The sequence below is a fragment of the Aegilops tauschii genome, chromosome 6, assembly GCF_002575655.3.
Source record: "Aegilops tauschii subsp. strangulata cultivar AL8/78 chromosome 6, Aet v6.0, whole genome shotgun sequence".
NCBI classification, from domain to species: domain Eukaryota; kingdom Viridiplantae; phylum Streptophyta; class Magnoliopsida; order Poales; family Poaceae; genus Aegilops; species Aegilops tauschii.
Window position 1 is genome coordinate 203660852 of NC_053040.3, and position 8624 is coordinate 203669475.

Sequence of the window (8624 nt, forward strand, 5' to 3'; positions counted from 1 at the left end):
TGAACTCTCCCTCCCCTTATTATGCATAAATTGATCAACTCTTTCACATTAGCCATTTTCGATGGTACTTGTGCTTCAAAGACGAGTTTTGGTCATGGGCCCAAGGATAATTCTTCGCGGTGCCATACCAATTGACTCAAACATAGGTGGCTCCGGCCACCGCCCTCCCCTTTGGAGAGGCTGTGTCTTGTGGTTGGTCCTCGTTGTCTCTTGCTTCTCTTTCTCTCTGCCTTGTCTTAGTCTCCTTTTATTGCCTTTTTGTTTTTCCTTTCTCTTTGAGCTAAGCCTTTGTGCCTAGTCTTTGGGGTATTGGCTGGGCGGTACTACCGCTGGTTGTGCGCGGTACTACCGCTTATGTTGACAAGTGGTACTACCGCCCACCCGAGCGGTACTACCGCTGGGGGCGGGATCAGGGGGTTATGTCGGGGCAGGGGGAGGTTTCTCCTCCCCCATACCCATTCGCACCGCCCCCTCGTCCCTCTTCCTCTCTCCAGCGACTCCTCATCGCGGGAGGGCTCCGACGGGCCGCCGTCTCCGGGCCATCCCTCTCCATTCCCTTCGGTGGAGTCGATCCCCACCTCGTCCTCTTGCCATGGATGCCGGTATTGCCCTCGTTCCTTCTCTCTTTTTGTCTAGTTCTCAGATCTAGCGTTTTGGGGCAATAGTGGTTGCATCTCTAGATTTTTGGCTAAATCTTGGCTTGAGTAGTTTGGAGAAGGCGTCTAGACTGTGTGGATTAAGTTTTGGTAGGATTATTTTTGAATTTGGCAGTCCGGTAGTGCCGGGTCTGACCACAGCAGTAGGAACCGCCGGTTCCCAGTCTTGCGCGGTACTACCGCTCCCGCTGGAGCAGTACTACCGCTTGCGCGGTACTGCCGCCTATGGCCAGCGGTATTACCGCTGCCTGCCAGATTCCATCATTCCTCTACCACTGTTTGATCCATGTTGTTTTGTTTGGAGGCTTACGCTTTTTCTTTCGTGTTGGTTTTTCTGTTCGTGTGTTTGGTTCCAGGTGGTGAACGTCCTGAGGAGCAAGTCCGCCGTGTCAACCCCGGTCGTGCAACATCAAAGCGCTACCGCACCTCTGAGTCAGTAGGTGCTTCCTCAAGTGCGGCTCCTCCGCCTCATCATCAGAAGAAACTTGCCAACAGGCCGAAGCCAAGGGGCAAGACTGTGACTGAGTTGTCTGCTAAGGAGTTCTGGGAAAGGCGTCGTCGCAACCCCTATGCGGAAGACCAAGAACCCAATTTTGTCAACCGCCCGTTCTGGAACCGCTTGCAGTTTGCCATCTACTTTGATGTGATCAAGGCCAAGAAGAATCTCTATGTTGATGTTCGCTCCATCGACACGGATGCCATGGAAAAGGATCCTGAATACTTTGGTGAAGCTCTTCAGATGTGTGCTCAGCTCAACATTCTCAGAATCATGCAGTTCAACAAGGACTTTGATGTAGATTTGGTGGCTCAATTCTATGCTACTGTCCATCTTGGCACTAATGAAGAAAGGACTCTGACCTGGATGACAAATGGCAAGTTATTGTCTGTCAAGTGGAAGGCCTTCATGGAGTTACTTCAGGTGGAAGATCACGGTCTTGAGACTCCTGTCGGCTTTCGCCCTCACCGCAACGTCAACTCCACTCACAAGCAAGCCCTCTAGCCCTACTGCACTGTGAAGGTTCACCCTGTGACTAAGAAGGAAACCTATGAGTTGTCTACCTACCTGGACATCCTTCATCGTGTCTTTCGAGAGACCCTCTTTCCTAGCATCGGGAATCTGGATATGGTCCACTCCTATCTCGTGGATATGCTTCTCTTCTGCCAGCATGAGAAGGAAGCAAACACTGGCGAGTCCCTGGACATTTCTCATGTTATGTGGTCTGAACTTCTCACTGCCGTTTCTGAGCGCAAGTGCCCGATCTATGGTCCGTTCATCATGCTGCTCATTGAGAAGGCCTGGGCACGTGTCTATCCCCAGGTGATGCTGGAAACTGGAGAATTGGTCTCTCATGAGATCAAGCGTCTGAGGAAGAAGGACAGTTGGGGCACCCCAGCCCCTAAATCCGGGGGTCCATCTACTGCTGCTGACATGGAGACCGAGGACGGGGCTGAGGCCGATGATGACGATGAGGATTATGAGCCTTCTGGGACAGAGCCCTCTTGGGCAAAGAAGATCAAGTGCAAGATGAAGAAGCTCTTCTGCATGGAGTCTCGTGGTCAGTACATGTCTCATGTGGCTGAGAAGAAGGCCAGGGGCGTCATAAGGAGCTCATGCGTCAGCTGGGTGCGACCGTTGTCAGTGGCTCTGAGGGCCAGATCACTGAGGAAGAGGAGTGGATTCAGCAGCTGTAACGCCCACGATGCGGCTATATCTCCCACCACAACTTAGAGGCATAACCGCATAGTGGTTTTGTCACAAGAAGGTCATCTTTGCACAATCCCATGTAATGAACAAGAATGGGATAACGAGAGTTGGCTTACAATCGCCACTTCACACAATACATAAATATAATTCATACATCATCCAAAATCCACACATAGACCGACTACGGTCAAAATCCAAATGAAAATAAGACAACCCCAAATGCTAGATCCCCGATCGTCCCAACTGGGCTCCACTACTGATCATCAGGAAAAGACACATAGTAACGACCACGTTCCTCATCGAACTCCCACTTGAGGTCGATTTCATCATCTGCACTGGCATCGTCGGTACCTGCAACTGTTTTGGTAGAATCTGTGAGTCACGAAGACTCAGCAATCTCACACCCGCGAGATCAAGACTATTTAAGCTTATAGGAAAGGATGGTGTAATAAGGTGGAGCTGCAGCGGGCACTAAGCATATATGGTGGCTAACATACGCAAAAGAGAGCGAGTAGAGAAGCAACGGAACGGTCGTCATCTAGTAATGACCAAGAAGTGATCCTGAACTACTTACCTCATTCATAACTCAAACCGTGTTCACTTCCCGGACTCCGCCGAGAAGAGACCATCACGGCTACACACACAGTTGATGTATTTTACTTGGATCAAGTGACAAGTTCTCTACAACCGGACATTAACAAATTCCCATCTACCTCATAACCGCGGGCACGGCTTTCGAAAGATAATACCCTGCAGGGGTGTCCCAACTTAGCCCATCATAAGCTCTCACGGTCAACGAAGGATAAACCTTCTCCCAGAAAGACCCGATCAGTCTCGGAATCCCGGTTTACAAGACATTTCGACAATGGTAAAACAAGACCAGCAAAGCCACCCGAATGTGCCGACAAATCCCGATAGGAGCTGCACATATCTCGTTCTCAGGGCACACCGGATAAGCGAAGCATACAGGTACCAACATAACCCAAGTTGCCAAGGGACGGTCCCGCACGGTGCTCTAGTTTGGACCAGCGCTCAGAGGAGCACTGGCCCGGGGGTTAAAATAAGATGACCCTCGGGCTCGCGAAAACCCGGGGGAAAAGGCTTAGGTGGTAAATGGTAAAACCAAAGTTGGGCCTTGCTGGAGGAGTTTTATTCAAGGCGAACTGTCAAGGGGGTCCCATAAATCACCCAACCGCGTAAGGAACGCAAACTCAAGGAACATAATACCGGTAAAACAGAAACTAGGGCGGCAAGAATGGAACAAAACACCAGGCATAAGGCCGAGCCTTCCACCCTTTACCAAATATATAGATGCATTAATTAAAGAAGAGATATTGTGATATCCCAACATATCCATGTTCCCACATGGAACAAACTTCAACTTCACCTGCAACTAGCAACGCTATAAGAAGGGCTGAGCAAAAGCGGTAACTTAGCCAAACAACGGTTTGCTAGGAAAGGATGGTTAGAGGCTGACATGGCAATATGGGAGGCATGATATGGCAAGTGATAGGTAGCGCAGCATGGCAATAGAGCGAACAACTAGCAAAGCAAAGATAGAAGTGATTTCGAGGGTATGGTCATCTTGCCTGCAAGGTTCTCAGAGTTGTCGAAAGCTTGATCCTCCTAAACATACTCAACAGGTTCCTCGTTCACGAACTCGTCTCCCGGCTCTACCCAAGACAAGAACACAAGCAATGGAACCACAATCAATCACGAGAAATGCACAAGCAACACGATGCAAAACAAGAATGATATGCAAGATATGATATGCGCATATGCGTGCTCCGGAAGGAAAATGATGAACAAGGCAGTAACTTGGCAAACCAAGCATGCCACTGGAAAGATGAGATGATTTCGGTCGAAATCGATATAAAGATCACCGGAAACGGATGCACGGTTTGCAAATGGCAAGCAAAACAAGAATGACACGAATCTATGATTAACAGCATGATAGCACTTAGAATGCAACAAGTAACTATGCTACAGCACTCCAACGTAGCAACAAAGCATATGGCAGTAATCTACAGGAGATGCTTGACAAAAGATGAATACTGAGCTATGGCTAGTTCACACCACACCAGGTTCAAACAGGCATGGCAAAAGTGCAAAAGATAACAGGTTCACAGACTTGGAGAAATTACTGGACATGACTGAAACAGCATCAGGTAGCAGTGTTCAGAGCATGAAAACAACATGCTACAGAAACTTAACATGGAAAAAAAGGCATGGCAGTATTCTACTAAATGCATATGACAAAAGTCCCTTACTGACTATAAGCCAAAAAGGACCAGAAGATATGATGGCAACCATGTAAACATAGCAAGTTTCGTTATCAGGTTTCAGTCTTAGCAGAAAACAGAGCATGGCAGAAACAATAATATGAAAGCATCTTGGTGAGCTTGATGTACTCACCACAAAGCAATGCATGACAAAACAAGCATACCTACAGCAAGATGGCATGTTTATCAAGCTATCCATGGCAAGACCAAGTACATAGCATGTATGAAACAATTACAACAACCTTGGCAAAATTGAATAACACGTAAACAATCTGCCAGAAATATTTTATAGCAAAAGTAGAGCAAGATTGAGTCATGCTATGGCACTCCATAATTTCAAACAAGGGCAGGAATAGATCAATTACAACAATATCTACAAAACATCCTTACTGAACATCTCCGAAAGGAGCATGGATCTCTCTGTAGCCACATGGATACATAGCAACAAAATAACCGCAGTCACAGACTTGGAGAAATCACTAAGTCCCTGAAATCAGAAACATCACGAAGCCTAGTTTTCATGCTTGTGCTAGCCACCACAGAGATCACAAAAATACATGGCATACACCCCTGGAAATATGGCATGGCATACAACAAAACACATGTAGAGATTATGCCCAGAAGATGCACAGATTAAATGCAACAAAAATAACAAATCCTCAAGTTCTGATAAGTAACAGCAGATAACAGCAAGTAGCACTCTTGCACCAGAGATTTGTGCATCAATATGGACTCAAATGAACATGGTGCAATGTAACAAAATGTAGAGCATCACGAGGTGAACATTTTGATATATTACACGCACGAAACGGAGCTATATGTAGAGAGTTATGATGCAATGAATAGAGGCATGTACTGTAAAATAATATGACTTGGAAATATTTCGGGGGGATCTCGGGGTCAACCTTAGGGGTTGACTGGATCGGGATCGGCCGGAGTTTCTGCTCGAGGTCGCCGGCGCTGGAGCTGCTCACCGGAGCGGAGGAGGCCGGAGGAGAGGAGTGGAAGAGGCGCCGGACGGGGAGGGGCGGCGGGGGCGGCGTCCGCGGTGGCGGGCTGGGCGAGCTCGGGCCCGCGGCGGCGCTGGCCGGCTAGGCGTGCCGAGCGAGGCGGCGGGCGACGGCGATCCGCGGAGGCGGCGGCGATCGGCGGCGGGGCGAGGCGCCCGGGCGGCGGAGAGCGCGGGCCCGCGGGGGCCGGCTGCGGGCTCCCCGGGCCGCGGGCGGCGCGGCGTACGGGCGGCGGGTCGGGTGACACGTGGCGGCGCCCCGTTGGCTGCGGGCGTCGGTGGAGAAACGTCCGTCCGGCGGCGCGGAGGAGCCGGTTAGGGTTGGACTGCGAACGTATTTCGGGAGGGATGCATATATATATAGCTAGAGGGAGCTAGGAGAGTCCAAATGAAGTGCGGTTTTCGCCCACACGATCGTGATCGAACGACGTAGAGCATGGAAGTGACTTAGATGGGTTTTGGGCTGTTTAGAGAGGGGTTTTGCTGCAACACACATACGGACTTTGCGGTTGCCCGGTTAACCGTTGGAGTACCAAACGACCTCCAAATGGAACGAAACTTGGCCGGTGGTCTCCCGGTGGTATACCAAGGCCACTTGACAAGCCTCGGTCCATTCCGAGAATGTTAATCACCCACTCACAAAAGAAAATAAGAGGGGTGCGCCGGAGGAGGTGGGAGCGCCGGATTGCAAAACGGACAACGGAGAAAATGCTCGGATGCAAGAGACGAACACGTATGCAAATGCAATGCACATGATGACATGATATGAGATGCATGACATGAACAAAATGCAAAACGAAAAACAAAAACCCGACCACGAAGGGAATATCATAACACATAGCCGAAAATGGCAAGAGTTGGAGTTACAAATATGGAAAGTTACATCCGGGATGTTACAGCTGCACTGTCCGTGGACCGATTCCGACACCGAGCAGTTTCCGACTGAGGATGGCAGTGCAGATGACCCTGCCGGGATGTGATGAGAGAGCTCCTCGGTTTGCCTTCACCTGGAGCCGTAGCGTCGCTCTTTGCCCTTTTGGTGTCTTGATGCCAAAGGGGGAGAGAGCTTAGGGATTTGCTTTATGGTGTGCTTTATGATGTCGTCGTTTTCTTTGTTGTGTCGTTGTGTTTTCTCGTGATTTGCCTTGTTTGGTTGTGTGCCAGTGAGACTAAGTTCCAGACATATGGTTGTTTGGTTGTGTGCCAGTGAGACCTAAGTTCCAGACATATGGTGTAAGACATATGCTACCTTATCTTTATCTATGTCTTTTTAGTACTTTGGTATCTTATGAGTTGCTTGTCTATCCTGTTATATTACCTGCTCTCATGTATCCTATGCTTAGGTTGTTGGACTATAAAATATAGGGGGAGTGTTGATCCTAATGTGTGTGTCCTACATTCCAAAGGCACTACTAACTAGGTGCACACATTCAGGGGAGCCCGTCTATATTTTGTAGTTCTAAGTATCTTTACTTTCATGATATATCCTTGTGCAAATCCCTGGTTGTCATCAATCCACCAAAAAGGGGGAGATTGTTAAGGCATATCCCTCTAGATGTAGTTTTGGTGATTGATGACAACATGTTTGCGGACTAATCGTGTGCTTTGAGCATTTCAGAGATTCATCATTTGGCACGAGACGATTTCTTTCCCCTCGGAGTGTCATTCAAGACGGTGTAGCTCTTTCGCTTCTTTTGGTGGATTAGTTTCATAGGAGTCACCGTACTATCAAGAGGGGGTCTGCTTTGGTAAGGCTAGGGTGGAATCAACACGTACACATCCTCTTTGCACCCTCTGAGCCTTTCCGCTTCATTGGAGATATCTTTCCTCTCTGTTTGGGCTGAGTCTGGTCCCAGCGGTAGTACCGCGGTAGTATCGCTTAGGGGTCACAGGCGGCAGTACCGCTCTGCAGCGGTAGTACCGCCGGTGGGTCCTCAGCAGTAGTACCGCTACGGTACCAGGCCCCTACCGCGTCGACTCGAGGGGTCATTTTTCGTGTCGGATTGTGCGGTACTTTGCTGCGGCAGTAGAGCGGCAGTGTCGCTCATGAGTGGTAGTACCGCCCTACCACCGCGGCAGTACCGCTCGGGTCCGTATCTCTCCTGCCCTCCGAACTCCGCGGTAGTACCACCCAGGGGTGCGGTAGTACTGCTGTGCCCAGCGGTAGTACCGCTGCCTCCTGCGGGGCTGTTTTGGGGGGTAACGGTTGGATTGTTCCCCCCACTATATAAGGAGGTCTTCTTCCCCAAAGTTGACCTACCTCTTCCCCCAAAAGCTCCATTGTTGCTCCAAGCTCCATTTTCGCCCGATCTCTCTCCCTAGTCAGTCAAACTTGTTGATTTGCTCGGGATTGGTTGAGAAGTCCCCGATCTACACTTCCACCAAGAGAAATTTGATTTCCCCCACTTATCCCTAGCGGATCTTGTTACTCTTGGGTGTTTGAGCACCCTAGACGGTTGAGGTCACCGCGGAGCCATAGTCCATTGTGGTGAAGCTTTGTGGTGTCGTTGGGAGCCTCCAATTAAGTTGTGGAGATTGCCCCAACCTTGTTTGTAAAGGTCCGGTCGCCGCCTTCAAGGGCACCAATAGTGGAATCACGGCATCTCGCATTCTGTGAGGGCGTGAGGAGAATACGGTGGCCCTAGTGGCTTCTTGGGGAGCATTCTGGCTCCACAGCGCTCCAACGGAGACGTACTTCCCCTCAAAAGGAAGGAACTTCGGTAACACATCCTCGTCTTCACCGGCTCCACTCTTGGTTATCTCATCCCTTTACTTTCGCAAGCTTACTTGTGTTAAATCCCTTGCTTGCTTGTGTGCTTGTTGTCATTGCATCATATAGGTTGCTCACTTAGTTGCATATCTAGACATCCTACTTTGATGCAAAGTTTAAATTGGTAAAGTAAAGCTAAAAATTGTTAGTTGCCTATTCACCCCCCTCTAGTCAACTATATCGATCTTTTCAACATAAAAAT